General features: G+C 41.1%; 1 protein-coding gene across 4 annotated transcripts in view; it reads left to right on the top strand.

Moving 5' to 3' along the window:
• The first annotated feature begins 261 nt into the window (after nucleotides 1-261).
• The window catches only part of TAB3 (TGF-beta activated kinase 1 (MAP3K7) binding protein 3), a 60,333-nt gene continuing 46,180 nt past the window's right edge, over nucleotides 262-14,414 (top strand). The window contains exon 1 of one of the 4 annotated variants that reach the window (XM_014843567.3): nucleotides 262-281. The gene's annotated coding sequence lies outside the window, so the exon portion shown is untranslated. Of the gene's footprint in view, nucleotides 282-370; nucleotides 829-14,414 lie in introns of those variants that run through there. The other 3 variants (XR_006522498.2, XM_044763370.2, XM_044763369.2) reach the window with 3 other exon arrangements.

The following is a 14,414-nucleotide window of genomic DNA, read 5'->3' as shown; positions in this document are numbered from 1 at the left end:
GATCACACGGCAAGCTCTCAATAACACGAATCAACAAGAGGATGGAGGGGCCGCTAGGACTCTGCAAAGAATACTCGGTGACAAGGAGGGTAGGGAGAAGGAAAGGGATGGAGGACTCCCGGGACGCCAAAGTGTGTTGGCCCTTCGGGCTCTCGAGAGACTGTTATGCCTTTAAGGGACGCCTCTCACTCCCCCGCAGGCTCCCGCTCCGCCCCTTCCTGGGTTTCGTTCTGGGTTCCTCCGCCCCCTTCGTCTCCGCCCCGCGTCTCTAGAGGAAACAGGTAAAACACGGAGAACCGGGTTTTTCTTTTTTACTCCGGGGCCCGTTCTGGGCATGCGTCACTGCCCGCCCGCGCGCAGGCGCAGTAGCTTCCGCAGTAACCGGGACTGCCCATTTTCGATGCAGGGGAGCGTTTGCTCCCAAGCCAGTTCAGGCTACCCTAATTGACCACCTTTCCCGTGGGCCCCCGCCCTCCGATGGCTGTGGGGGAAGCCTCGCGAGATCGCCTTCGGCAGTCCCCGGCGGCGCCATCTTTGTGCCTGGCGAGCGACGGCGCCCGACGGGAGCCCTGAAGCCGGCGGTTCGCTTGCCAAGCACTCGCCGAGACCGGATCTAGGAAATACGAGGCGGGCCTCGGTGGGAGGGACGCACTGAGGGAGGAGGGAGGAAAGGGGGCGGCGGCGGCGGCGGCAGCGGCGGCGGCTCTCACCAGATCCGGGCCCCGCGCGGCGCGCACCCGAGGGGGGTCGGGCGGGGAAGCGGCGCCGGCCCGGACCCCCCGTGGGAGCAGGCGGTGGCAGCGGCGGACGGGGAGCAGCGGCTGCCGGGTGAGTGTCCTCGAGGAGGCCCGTCACCTGCCCAGTGCGTCGGGGGTGGCCCCGGGGTCGTCCCGGTGACCCCGCGCCCGGGCGGTGGGCGTGTGCGCGACTGCGGGTGCCCCGGGGGCTCGGCTCGGCCTGGGGCTGCGGCGGACACCGGGAACCGCGGGGCGGCAGGAGGTCTGCGCAGGGCCTCGCGCTCCCGCTCCCGCCCCGGACGCCCCGGGAGGCCGAGGAGAGAGGGAGTGGCCGGGGGCCTGGGTTGGCCTTGGCCCCTCCAACGGAGGGGATGATGTCCTTGCGAAGAGTGAACCTCTGTGGACGGGCTTCAAGCCCCAGCAAGGCGTTTGGGGATGAGGACTAGCACCGCCAAGGTTGGGGCTGTTGAGGGTTTTGAGAGACGTGGGGAAGATTAGTAGTGATCGTAATAATTGTTCTAAAAGAGGTTTGCAGATGGCTGTTGGCAGGTGTGGAGTCAGGAGAAAGCGTTGTCTCTGTTCGTTTAAAGAAGATCACAGAAGCACTTCTGTGAGGTCCAGTAACAGATGTGAGTTAGTCCCAGTTGGAATTCTCTAGTTTATTACCATGTACCAGCTCGTTAAAGCGCATAAAAGCAGGACTTGGGGGATGGGATGGACGGACAAGGTGGGTTATCCAGTAAGCTACGTATAAAGTCAAACTTTCATATTGGTGATGAAAAGCACTTCTGTCTTTACTGAAACATAATTTTTTAAATTGCTTAAGACATCTTGTCACTTTGGGTCCAGACAGGGCTTGTCAATTCCATGTGTTCTTTCGGGATGTTTGTCAGTTAGACAATAATTTTGGCTTGTGATGTATTTAACTCTGGTTTGTAAAAGGACAAGAATGAATGGGAAAGAAGAACAATTTGACAAACTTCGCTTCTTTGGCACACTTTTTCGTTTTGGAAGGATAAGGGGATTTACTTTTTTTCTTTGCTTTGCAAATGTTTTGCAGTAGTATGCAAGAACATTTGTGAGAAGAAAGAAGCGTTTCAACCAAGAAAGGGCTTTTGAGATCAGAGTTTAGTTTTTCACAGTATTAAGTTATAAAAGGTGTCATCACCCATGGTAAGTTTTGTGATGGTGTCTTTTGATGAACTCTGGAAGAAGAATGCAAGCATATACATGTACATAATTTTAAGTCAGTGTGTGATACAAAGTTTTTCAGCTTTAGACCTCCCCTGCCCCCCATTTGCCTACAACTGGCTTAATCAAGGGAAACGCTTTAGTGAAGGTAAATATTAGATACGTGATTTCCATCTTTACATTTGGCAGAACATAATAATCTGTGTTTTGTCACTCTTAGTTTTCTTCCACGTTTATTTGACACAGCCTTCTCAATTATGGATACCATAGTTTGTGTTGGAGTGAAGGGAGCTAACGTTGAATATATTCAGGCACTGGGCTCAGTGAGTTATGTCCATCTGCATGTAATCCTCGTAGCTACTCTGTGCTAAAGATAATGTTATCTCTGTTGTACAAATATCGACAGTAACCCCAGTATTTTTCACTAACTTTTCCTTTTCGTATAGCTAGTGAGTTGCAGAGCTAGAACTCAAACTCATGTGTGTCTGATTCTAGAATATGTGCTTTTTCTACCGTACTCTGCATAAGTGTATGTGCTGACTAATACAAAGTTTATGAAAATGGAAATTTTTGTTTCAAAGAAACCTTTCAATTCTGTTGGTAATCTCGAAAGCTTTCAGTGTCCTTGACTGAAGATAATCTCGTTTTTTTTCTTTTTATGTCCATTTTCTAGCCAGAGGTAACATTTTAGCAGAAGTCTGCTGATTATTAAAGATTCCCAGTAGCCATTAGAGACCTAGCTGAAATTCAGATGTTCAGCAATTTTGTGTCCAGTTTCAGTACGCCCAAGATAATTCAAAGATCAAATATTTTGTTTATTCTGGTCCTGAATAGTTTTCCAAATTGCATTACTAAAATAAAATATCAACTGTTTGTAGGGGTTTGAATTTGCTTTATCATAGCTGGGAGGTACACACACCCATACCCTCCCACCTACTCACCCACCCACCTACTTCTCCAACAAGTAGAGTACTTGATAACAGACACTGTTTTTCTTCTTTTTAATTTAGTACAGAGGTTTCAGACCCAGTTCGAGGTTTCCAGAAAATACGGCAGCTATTCTGGGATCCAGCATAATCTTCTATGGGGCTAGGGAATAAAAGACTTTCCGGGTTCCCAGGCAGTATCTGAGATGTCTGGCAAACAGGAGGAACGTCTTGCTAGTGCACAGCCATTAGTGACTTTTGTCCCCCACTGGTCTCTGCTCTTGCATCTTTGATGTGCTGCTGAGTTGCCAATCCTGGCCATTATCTCTACTCAAGAGAGAGTTCATCTGGAAGAGTAGCTGCTGAAATTTAAAAAAAAGGAAAGGTTGTTAAGTGTCTGGCATTCATCCTCCAGCAGGTTATTTGGTTAGGTTTACCTGTTGAATTAATTACCCCTGGCTGAAAGTTCTGGGAAAGTCATTATGGAACTTGGGATTTGCTGCTGCTGCTTTTAAGAAATAAATTATTTGGGAGCCTTCGGTTAAGTAACCGTATCTCCCGGAAGCAATGGGCATTAGAGGCTGGAGGCAAAAGAAGTCCTGTGCTCCTCAGGACACATCTGCTCGTGTGTGTGTTATATGGAGTTTGGAGCTTTGCTTGAAATACCTTGGAGTCCTGACAGGCAGCGTTTGGTCTGAAGGAGCAAGTTTTTCATTATAGTTATACTCCCAAGAAAGAGTTAAACATACTTCCTTATTTGTGAAGGTAATTACTCATGGTATTTGGGCTATTGGGTGAAAAAATTGACGAATGATAATGTAACTGAGTGCTCACCAAGTAAATAAAAAAGCTTTTCTGAAATGATTTATATTGCCACTATATAAAGAAAAGACACCAGGAAATTGTCTCAGATGTCTTTAGAAGTTTATTTTTATACCTTCTCCATAATAAGCCTCAATTTATTCCCATGGCCACAAATATTCGTTTGTCTAAAAGTGAAATGGACCTGATGAAATATTTGGAACTGTCAAAATGAGTTAATCCTAAATATTTAAGAGCATTTATTATAGTTTACCTCATGGGCAGTTCTATTCGTTTATTTGTCCGACCCTTCAACATCCCACTTCCCTCCTGCTTCAGATTTCTCTCCTTTTCTTCCTCTTTCTGACACTGCTCTACTGATAACTGGAGCCTTGCTGTAGTTCTCAGTTGACGCTGAAGTCTTTGGGCAGAGTGGCTGCTGACACGGTGGGCAAGGAGACTCCTCTAAGTCGATTCCCCTTCTCCGAATCCCAGTGCTCTAGAAGGTCAAGAGGGACTTGGACAAGACCCCTTAGCCCAGGCCGTTCTTTCTTGAAAAGGAGAATGAGAGTAGCCAGAGTGAGGGAGGCAGTGTTAAGACTCTTGCCATGGTTTCTCTTTTTCTTTTCCTTTCCTCTCCTAAGCGTTAAGGAGGAGAGTGTGTCAAAACCCACTGCTGCGGGAGCAGGCATTGTTCCCTCGTCCTTTTCTACAGCCCACGCCGACCCCCGCACTTTGTCCTCTCTCCTTTTAGCTGCCATCTCACCCTTCATCCTTCTCTCCCAAGTAGGTTTTGCCTTTCTTATCTCAGGATCTCCTCCCACCGAAGCTCTGCCTTTTTGTCCTTCAAACTCTGCAGCCTAATGCACCGCCTTTCCTCGTGGCTCTGCCTTGAACATGGAAGCCTAGGCCTGTGGTCCTAGGGGAGCTCAGACTCCCAGTTAGGGGAGGAAAGAATAGTTTCCGACTTCCAGAATTGAATAGGGCAGGGGCAGTTGCTTTTAGTTTAAGTTGAATGCTAAATGGGTTTTCCCATAGAAACACTGCCCATGCAGGTCTGGTATTTTATTATCCTTCTGTAACCTTATGGGTGTTTAAGCTTTAAGCTTTTGTGTGCTGGTTTGGAAACCTGGTACATAGACCTTTGTTTCCTGGGAAGGCAACTTCTGAGATTCAAATAGATGATTTTAAAAAATCAGCTTGTGCTCTAGAAGTTGTTGGAGGTTCGGTGCTTTTTGTTAATCATTCGGTGGGATGGTAGGGAGTGCACCTTTAGCTATCCAAAATTAGATGTGTTACGTGGATCAGATGGCTCTTCTAGGAGATAGACTGATAGCCTTTTTAGATTGTCAGTGAAGAATTTCTGCGTTTAGGCACATGTTTTGAAATACAGTTGAAGTTCAGTCCATCTCAGGTTAATGTTTGTCATTAAAGCAGATGTTACAGTGTTGTGGAAAGAACAGTTTTGCTTTGTCATGAAAGGAATATCTTGTTCCCACTATTTCTTGCTGCTGTTTTGAAACTTTTCAAGGGTCTTGGAACTCGTGCAGTTATTTTACCCTAGTTTAACTAATGGTAAATGTGGACAGTATGTTTTTCCTGAAGATTTTGAAGTAAAGTTTTAGTAGTCTTGGTGAAGTTAGATGCTGTTAGCGCTGTCTGTAGTGTTCAAACAGTTAAGTGAGGGATTTCAAAGTGATCAAAGTAAAATATATTTTAAATTTGTTCTCCATGAATGTGTTCAGTCTTAGCTTGGTTGAAGAACATTCCTAATAAAAGGCAAGATGGGTGTTCTTTTTAATCTCCAAACCACTCTTTTTTTAAAAATGAATTTGAGTAAGCACCCTTTATTTTAAAAATGAGTTTACCAAAATCAGTGTTACCTCAATTAAAAAAAAGAGTTTACCAAATTATTTCATTACACACAGAGTGCAGTGGTTAAAAACGTGATCTCTAGAGGTAAAAGGCTCAGATGTTCGAATCTTACTTTTGACACTTAACTAGTTTTGTGATGGTCTTTGGCAAATTGCTTAATCTCTGACCTGTTGCCTCATTTTTGAAATTGGGATCGTGTAATAGCTACCTCACAGGACTTTTTTGTGCAGATTAAATGAGCCAGAGGATGTATAATGCTTAGAACATGCCTGGCAATGGTAAATGCTCAAAGTTGGTTCTTCCTGTTATTATTACATTGTCATTGTCATTATTACTGCTGCTGTTACTACTTTAGCTATCTTCTGAAATGACACCTCTTCTGTCTTGGATGTGTGTGTGTGTGAAAGATATACTTGTTTATTCAGTAGTAATTTTTTGGTGCAAAGCTTATGGGGGTCCCGGGAGAACAGTGTATTAACTATTAGATATATCCAAAATTGGCCATAGGGCAGGAAATCCATAACATATTAAGCTAATTTTTTTCAGTAACACCATTCCTATTGTGTTAAGTATAAGGAACTATGCTACTTTGATGTATGAGCAAAACTGGTTATTTGAATAACCACAGTGTCTTTATTAAAATCTGTTTTATTATCTTGGCATCTATAAGACCAGAGTCTGCGTAGACAGAGCCTCAATTTCTAAATTGTCCATTTATAAGACTTTCTTTTTGGAAATCAGCACCATTTTCCCACAGAAATAATGTCATATATGGCCTTCAGATTCCCTGTCCAGCCCAACATATCTGAATTTGAAGACTGATAGTACTAAAAACGAACTTCTCTGTATAATAGTGTCTCAGCAAGAACATGCGCTGAGAATGGGTACTGAGAGATTATGAGAACAGTCTCGAAGATGCGGCAGCGGGGTCACATTCCTTTGTGATTTTAGCAAGGACTCAAGCCTTGGGCGGAGGGCTTTCTCCTCTGGTGGAGGCTGAGGAGAGAGTGGAGGGTGGGACCTGATCTCTAGAAGGCGGGAGCTTTTTCCTGGCTTGGCTCCTCAAAAGGCTGTGTAGTATAGTGCTTGCCCTCAAATCTCTGTTCCATTGCTTACAGGACTTCTCGTCTGTAAAATGCAGGTACAGATACTGCCTAGCTTACAGGGCTCTTGGGAGGGTTACATGTATGAATATATATAAAGCACTTAGAACAGCACCTGGCCCATAGGTGAGTGCATAAGAAGTGTTATATATTTATTATGAAGCTTTACTGTTTTAGAGCCTTTAGAATTACACCAACTCCCGCCCCTTTGCTTGGGTGTCCATGCCCATATCTGTTGTACTTAAATAGGATTGGTCTCCTCCTTTATCCACTGAGATGGTTTCATAACTTTTTATTTTCATCCCTGCCTAAAGTAAGCATCTTTTTTTTTTTTGGAGGCTTTTCTGGGGTTTACTTTATTTAGTAACATTGGAGAAATAGGTAACATTTCTTCTGTGAACCCACCCCTGTCCCCTATGCAGGCCTTGCGGGGATGGCGATACATTACTTGAAGGTACTGACTGTGGACATTTGATTGGGTTGGAATTGAGGTACAAACTTCTCAACCTTTGGTAGTTCACGCTAAGTCCTTTGTTTTTAAGTAAGCTTTTTATTTTGGAGTAATTTTGAATCTATAGAAAAGTTGCAAAGATAGTACTGAGTTCCCGTATACCCTTCACCCAGGTACGCATAACCATGCTTCATTTGTCAAAACTAAGACACTAACATTGGTATATTAAGATTAGCTAAACTGCAATTTTATTCGATTTCACCAGTTTTCTTGCTAATGTAGGATACCACGTTGCATTTAGTTGTCATTTTTAGTTGTTTGCGTTTATATCATTGAGATCTCCTGTTCTTTAGTGAATGAGTTTCTGTGGCCACAAAACCATTTTCTGATTTGAGTTGTCTGCAGGTCCTCAAAAGGCCAGGGGTTTCCCCTGGTGATGGCAAGTCCAGGGATTCATCTTAGCCCTGAACTTTATAGTTTGACATAAAAGTAGAGAGACTTAATGAGAGTGGAAAGAATGCTGTAGGGATGGGGTAGAGACTAAAGCATTTTTATAATTTAAAAAAATGTTTTCACAGGATTAAATGGGTTGTTTTATGTACTGTTCACTTTTGATGGATTTAGCTTCAAAATGACAACTCATCCTTCCTTTTAAAAATGTTAAAGTTATATAGAAAGCATATTTTCTTCATATTGGATATAGAAGGTAACTGGAATGAATGGGAGAAATTAATTTTTTGTACTTATGATTTAATAAGAAATTAATATTTAGTACAATAATTTAATGTCAATTACTTAGCACATTTGTTTATACGTACTGGTTTCAGTTTGTCGTCATGATTGATTTTTTTTTAAGTCTTTTTCAGGAGTACCATATGCTGTGGTGCCATTGTCATTCTAAATTATCACATATGCCTTAAGTTTGACGTAAGAGTCATCATTTAGCGTAAACAGAAAGTTATCTGTTAGGCTGCACAGCATGAACTTGACTTCTAGAAAGTCTTATCTTTTCTGCCTCAGAAAGAGCTTTTGGCTATTAGTCATGGATGGCAAAGAAATTAATTTTGAGTTGATAACATTTGGATGAAAATATTTCAATTGAATATGATATGCATTGAGACACACTGCCAGTAAACAAATTCTCTTGGTGGGTGGAAATCCCCTAGAACTTACAGAAAATTGGGAGAGGGGTGAACTTAACTTAGGTTGTTTCTACTTACTGAGAGCTGCTTATGACCTTGTATAAATCACCCAACTTCAAAGGACCTTGGTTTCTTCATTTGTAAAGTTAGGAAATTTGACTAGATGTGTGAGTTTATTAGTTCATTTCTGAGGTTTGAAAGACCCTCTTATTTAATAAAAACCTGTAAGATCGAGTTGCGTGTCTTTGATCTTTATGAATCAACACTAGTCACTAAATCTAGTTATAAATCAGTTTATCTTTTTGGATTCGAATAGTTTCTAACCAATGTTACTGTAAGTTTGAGAGTCACTAGTTGGTTTGACACCTCTATTAATATTTTTTGGTAACTAGCATGTTGTCTAATACCTGCTTTTTTAGTTTTTGTTAGTTATTTCTGTGCTTTGACCTGAAGCAATGGACTTCAAACTTTTTTGCTGTTGTATCCCTTAACCAATTTTGAAAAACAGATACTGCTTTACACTTAAAAAATAATTTATTAAAGTTTAATATATGTGTAGAAGTACACATCAGTAGTGAACAGCTCAGTGGATTTTCACCAACTGAGCCCACTCGTGTACGAGCACCCAGATCAAGAGAGTGAATGTTACCAGCCACCTAGGAGCCCCTTTGTGTGCTCTTCTGGTCACTTATCATCCTGTCCTCCAATTATTTCCCCACTTTTAACATCACAGATTAGTTTTGCCTACTTTTGTACTTTATATAAATGGAATCTCACTGTGATCTCTTGTGCACCCTTATGAATGTGAGATTTAGCTACATTGTGTGTAGTTGTAGACTACTGGTTCTCATTACTGTATATATCCCATCGTGTAAATATGTTACTATGTATTGTTCTCTTGTTGAGGGATGTGTAGGTAGGCTTCAGTTTTGGGAGAATGTCTTTGTGACCTTGGAGTGGGCAAAGCTTTCTTAAACAGGACTTTTTCAATGATAAATACTTCTTTTAGAATTCTGACTGGAGAAAGAATAGGAGAACTGGTTTGTTTTAATATGGGCATCTAAAAAATTTTTGAGTTAATATATAATAAACTCCTTTACTCTGTAAATCTCAGGGAAAGTGTCCGTATTCATAACTAAATCTTCTAGGTGACTGAGATTTGTGCTTTCATAGCTATTTTGGGTGGAATTCCTTCAAAAATGTGTTATGTACTTCTTTGCCTATTTTGTTGCTGATTTTTAGAAGTTCTTTATTATATGTTAGAAATGAGCCCTTGCTGGTTGCAAGGGCATGGTTTTTTATTTTTAATGCGTCTTTTGATAAACCAAATTTCTTAATTTTAATGTAGTATGATTTATCATTATTTAATGTTTAAACTAGACATCAGATCAGGTTCAGTTTAAAATATCCTCTCCTGTTCTCTCTCATCCTCCAGAAGCTTTATTATTTTGGCTTTCATGTATAGGTCTAGCGTCTGCCTGAAATTGATTTTTGTGCATCATGTGAGAAAGGGGACAATATTATTTTTTTCCACATGGATGGCTAACTGTCCCAGCACACGATCTTTTCCTACTGTTGTCAGGAGTCAAATATCCCTATGTCTAGGGTTCTGTTTCTTGGCTGTCTATTCTGTTCTTTCGGTCCTTGGACTGATACCACACTGTCTCCTTTACTATGGCTTTATCGTAAGTCTCGATGTTGAGTAGAACAAGTCCTTCCACCTGGTTGTCCTTTGAGAGCGTCTTGGCTATTCTTGGCCCTTTGCACATTAACATGAATTTTAGTATCATCTTGTCACTTTCCACACACCACAAATACACACACACACGAACTTGTGATTTTGATTGTGTTTGTATGGAATCTACAGAGCAGTTTAGGAAGAACTGACATCTTTATCATATCGTTTTCTGATTCATGAACACAATATACTGCTCCATTTATTTAGATCCTTTTTAATTTCTCTTGATAATGTTTATAATTTTCTCCAGAAAGTTGTTCACGACTTTTGAGAGTTTTATGCCTAGATTTTTGATATTTTTTGATATCGTAAATTTTTATAGACTTCATTTTGTTTGTTGTTTATAAAAATACAATTGACTTTTTTATATTGACCAAAATCTAGCAATTGTGCTGTTTATTGCTTTTAGTAATTTTTCTTTAGAGTCTTTTTATTTCTTCCTTTCAAATTGTTATACTTTTATTTGTTTATTACTGTGCTAACTAGTACTTAGCTTCTAATATTGAATAGTAGTAGTGATAGAGGGCACCATTGTTTTGTTGCCCTTCTCAAAGGGAAAACTTTCAACATTTCTCCACTAAATGTGGCATTTGCTTTAATTTTTTCCCACTCTATTAAATTAAGGAAGTTTCTATTCTTGGTTTGGTAGGAGCTTATATCATGAATGATACTGGATTTTATCAAATGCTTTCCCTACTGTTAATGTAATCGTATGATGTTGCTCCTTGAATCAAATTATATCAGTTGATTTCCTAATGCTAAATCAACTTTGCATTCCAGAAATAAACCCAGTTTGGTCATCATCACATTTTCTTTTTATTTTTCTAAGGAATTTTGTATCTTTGTTTTTGAGTGAGATTGGCCTCTAATTTTGTTTTCTGGTACTGTCTTTGTGAGATTTTGGTGGCCTTGTAGAATGAGTTAAGGAATATACCTCCTCTTTCTTTTTTTTAAAAAAATTTTTTTAAAACTTATTTTAACTAAAAAACCCAGTTTACCCATTTCTCGCACCCTCACTCCCCATCTCTTAAAACCACCAATCTGTTCTTTGTATCTATGAGTTTGTTTTTTAGATTCCACATATAAAAAAGACCATATGGTATTTGTCTTTCTCTGACTTATTTCACTTAGCATAATGCCCTCAAGATCCATCCATGTTGTCGCAAGTAGCAAGATTTCATTCATTTTATGGCTGAATAGTATTCTATTTTGTGTGTGTGTGTGTGTGTGTGTGTGTGTGTGTGTGTGTGTATACACACACGCGCGCCACAATTTCTTTATCTATTCATCCATTGATGGACACCTAGGTTGTTTCCATATCTTGACTACTGTAAGTAATGCTGCATTGAACACGGGGGTGCATATATCTTTCCAAGTGAGTATTTTCATTTTCTTCAGATACATACCCAGAAGTAGGATTGCTAGATCGTATGGTAATTCTATTTTTAATTTTTTGAGAAACTTCCATACTGTCTTCCATAGTGGTTGCATCAATTTATATTCCCACCAGCAGTGCGCAAGGGCTCCTTTTTCTCCACATCCTCACCAAAACTTATTTTTTGTCTTTTTTTTTTTTTGAGGAAGATTAGCCCTGAGCTAACATCTGCTGCCAATCCTCCTCTTTATGCTGAGGAAGACTGGACCTGAGCTAATATCCGTGCCCGTCTTCCTCTACTTTATAGGTGGGACGCCTGTCACAGCATGGCTTGCCAAGCGGTGCCATGTCTGCACCCGGAATCCGAACTGGTGAACCCTGGGCCGCCGAAGTGGAACGTGTGAACTTAACCACTGCGCCACCGGGCCAAGCCCTCTTGTCTTTTTGATAATAGCTATATTTTGTATATTATTCCCTTATCAGATATCTGATTTGGAAATATTTTCTTCCATTCATTAGGTTGCCCTTTCATTCTGTTGATTTTCTTTGCCACGCAGAAGCTTTTTAGTTTGATGTAGGCCCACTTGTTTATTTTCGCTTTTGTTGTCTTTGCTTTTGGTGTCAGATCCAAAAAATCATTGCCAAGACCTATGTCAAGGAGCTTACCACCTATGTTTTCTTCCAGCAGTTTTATGGTTTCAGGTTTTACATTCAAGTCTTTAATCCATTTTGAATCAATTTGGGGATATGGTATAAGATAGTGGTCCAGTTTCATTTTTTTGCATGTGGCTGTCCAGTTTTCCCAACATCATTTATTGAAGAGATTCTCCTTTCTCCGCTTTATATTCTTGGCTCCTTTGTCATAAATTAATTGATCACATGTGTAGGTTTCTTTTTGGGCTGTCTGTTCCACTGATTTATGTGTCTGTTTTTATGCCAATACCATGCTGTTTTAATTAGTTTTGTAATAAAGTTTGAAATCAGGGAGCATGATGCTTCCAGTTTAGTTCTTCTTTCTCAAGATTGCTTTGGTGGGGGTCTAAGGATTTGCCCTGAGGTGATATCCGTGACGGTCTTCCTCTATTTTTTGTGTGTGGGCTGCCAGCACAGCATGGCCTCTAACAGCAGTGTAGGTCCAGTCCTGGGAACTGAACCGAGGCTGCCAAGGCACAGCACGTCAAACTTAACCACTAGGTCAATGGGGCTGGCCCGATTGTTCTTATTTTGAACATTTCCGAGTGTACATCAATAACAAGTTCAGTGAACCTCTGATGCTGCAGTCATCAGCGTTTCACCATACTTGTTTCATCTTCCCCCAACCCTTTTTTCTGCTGAGAATTTATAGCCTATCAAAGACATTTAATCTCTAAATAATGTCTATAAAACAAGACATTTTCTTACATAACTGCAATGCATTGTTATATACAACACACCTGATAATGGTTCCTTGGTAACATATATGATACTTAGTCCATGTTCAAGTTTTTCCAATTGTCTAAAATGATTTTTTTATAGTCGGTTTGTTTGATTCATCAGAGGATTCAGGTGGTGACAGCTTGATCCCTTCATGAAGGTCCACTTTTCACCTAATGCTTTTACCGTCCATCGACTGTCATTGCATGGATTAGCTATTTAATTGAAAGGTGCAAAATTGTGATTGTTCTAATTTGATCAGTTCTGCAATGATTAGCTGAAATTTTTCTTTATGGAAGAACTTTTTCCTCATTCACTAGGGCTATTTGGTTAACCTGAAATATCTACTAATGAGTTCTTGAGTTGTTAAGGTCCCCTAGTGAGGAACCAAGAGTCTGCTTTCTTCTTTAGCTCAGACTCTTTTTTAATTCACTAAGGCTTCTGATAAGTACTTTTGTCCCTTCTTGAGGAAGTTAAAGTTACTCTTGAATGGTAGACTAGTGATTTCATGGCTTGGCTTGTCGAGGGCCTCCCGGTCCTGAGTGAGCAGTTCTGATTCTACTGAGAAGGGGTAGTGAGGGGACAAAGAAAAAACCGTCAGCCCCTTTCGCTGTTGGGCCTTGCAGTGAGGGTATGGTGCTCACTTGGGGTGTGGAAGTTTTAAAAATTCCGCTTCTTTACCAGAGAATAAATCAGACTCAGTATGGAGTTGTTTAAATTTAAAGACCTCTGGCCCTCAGGGCTGGCCCAGTGGCACAAAAGTTAAGTGCGCATGTTCCGCTTCTCGGTGGCCTGGAGTTCACCAGTTCGGATCCTGGGTGTGGACATGGCGCCGCTTGGCACGCCATGCTGTGGCAGGCATCCTACATATAAAGCAGAGGAAGATGGGCACGGATGTTAGCTCAGGGGCAGTCTCCCTCAGCAAAAAGAGGAGGATTGGTGGCAGTTAGCTCAGGGCTAATCTTCCTCCCCCAAAAAAAGACCTCTGGCCCTTAAAGGCCCTCAGCACAATTTTGTAGTCAAACTCATTACAATTTAATAACTTATTTAATACAATAGTTTAATGTACTTATTATAGGGAGCTGCAGGGACCCCTGATGGTTTGCCAGGAATGCAACTAAGATTCCTCTTGCCAGCTTTCTCTGAAGCCAAAACCTCAGAAAAGCTTTGGCTGTCCCCTCTGCTTTGCCAGCTCTGCCTTAGCCACTAGAGGTGACTGGAAAAGGGTAGCAGGGTGACTCAGGCAGTCAGGTAAACTTTCTTTTCTTTTCTTTTCTTTTTTTCTTTTTTGCTGAGGAAGATTGGCCCTTGAGCTAACTTCTGTTGCCAATCTTCTTCTTTTTGCTTGAGGAAGATTGACCCTGAGCTAACATCTGTGCCAATCTTCCTCTATTTTGTATGTGAGTTGCTGCCACAGTATGGCTGACGAGTGGTGTAGGTCCATGCCCAGGAACTGAACCCAGGCCACCCCAGTGGAGTGCACCAAACTTAACCACTAGGCCATGGGGCCAGCCCCTGAACTTTCTTTTAGTATCTATGGAATGTAAATCTTATTCACTAAAATTTCAGTTAGTAAAGGTATACAGATGGCTGCTTTCTTTTTCCTGACCTTTCATTCATATACTGTATCACTTGCTTGTGCTGTCTTCTTTAAACCTTTCA

The sequence above is a fragment of the Equus asinus genome, chromosome X (genome assembly GCF_041296235.1).
Source record: "Equus asinus isolate D_3611 breed Donkey chromosome X, EquAss-T2T_v2, whole genome shotgun sequence".
NCBI lineage: Eukaryota > Metazoa > Chordata > Mammalia > Perissodactyla > Equidae > Equus > Equus asinus.
This window is presented reverse-complemented; position numbering and strand designations above follow the sequence as displayed.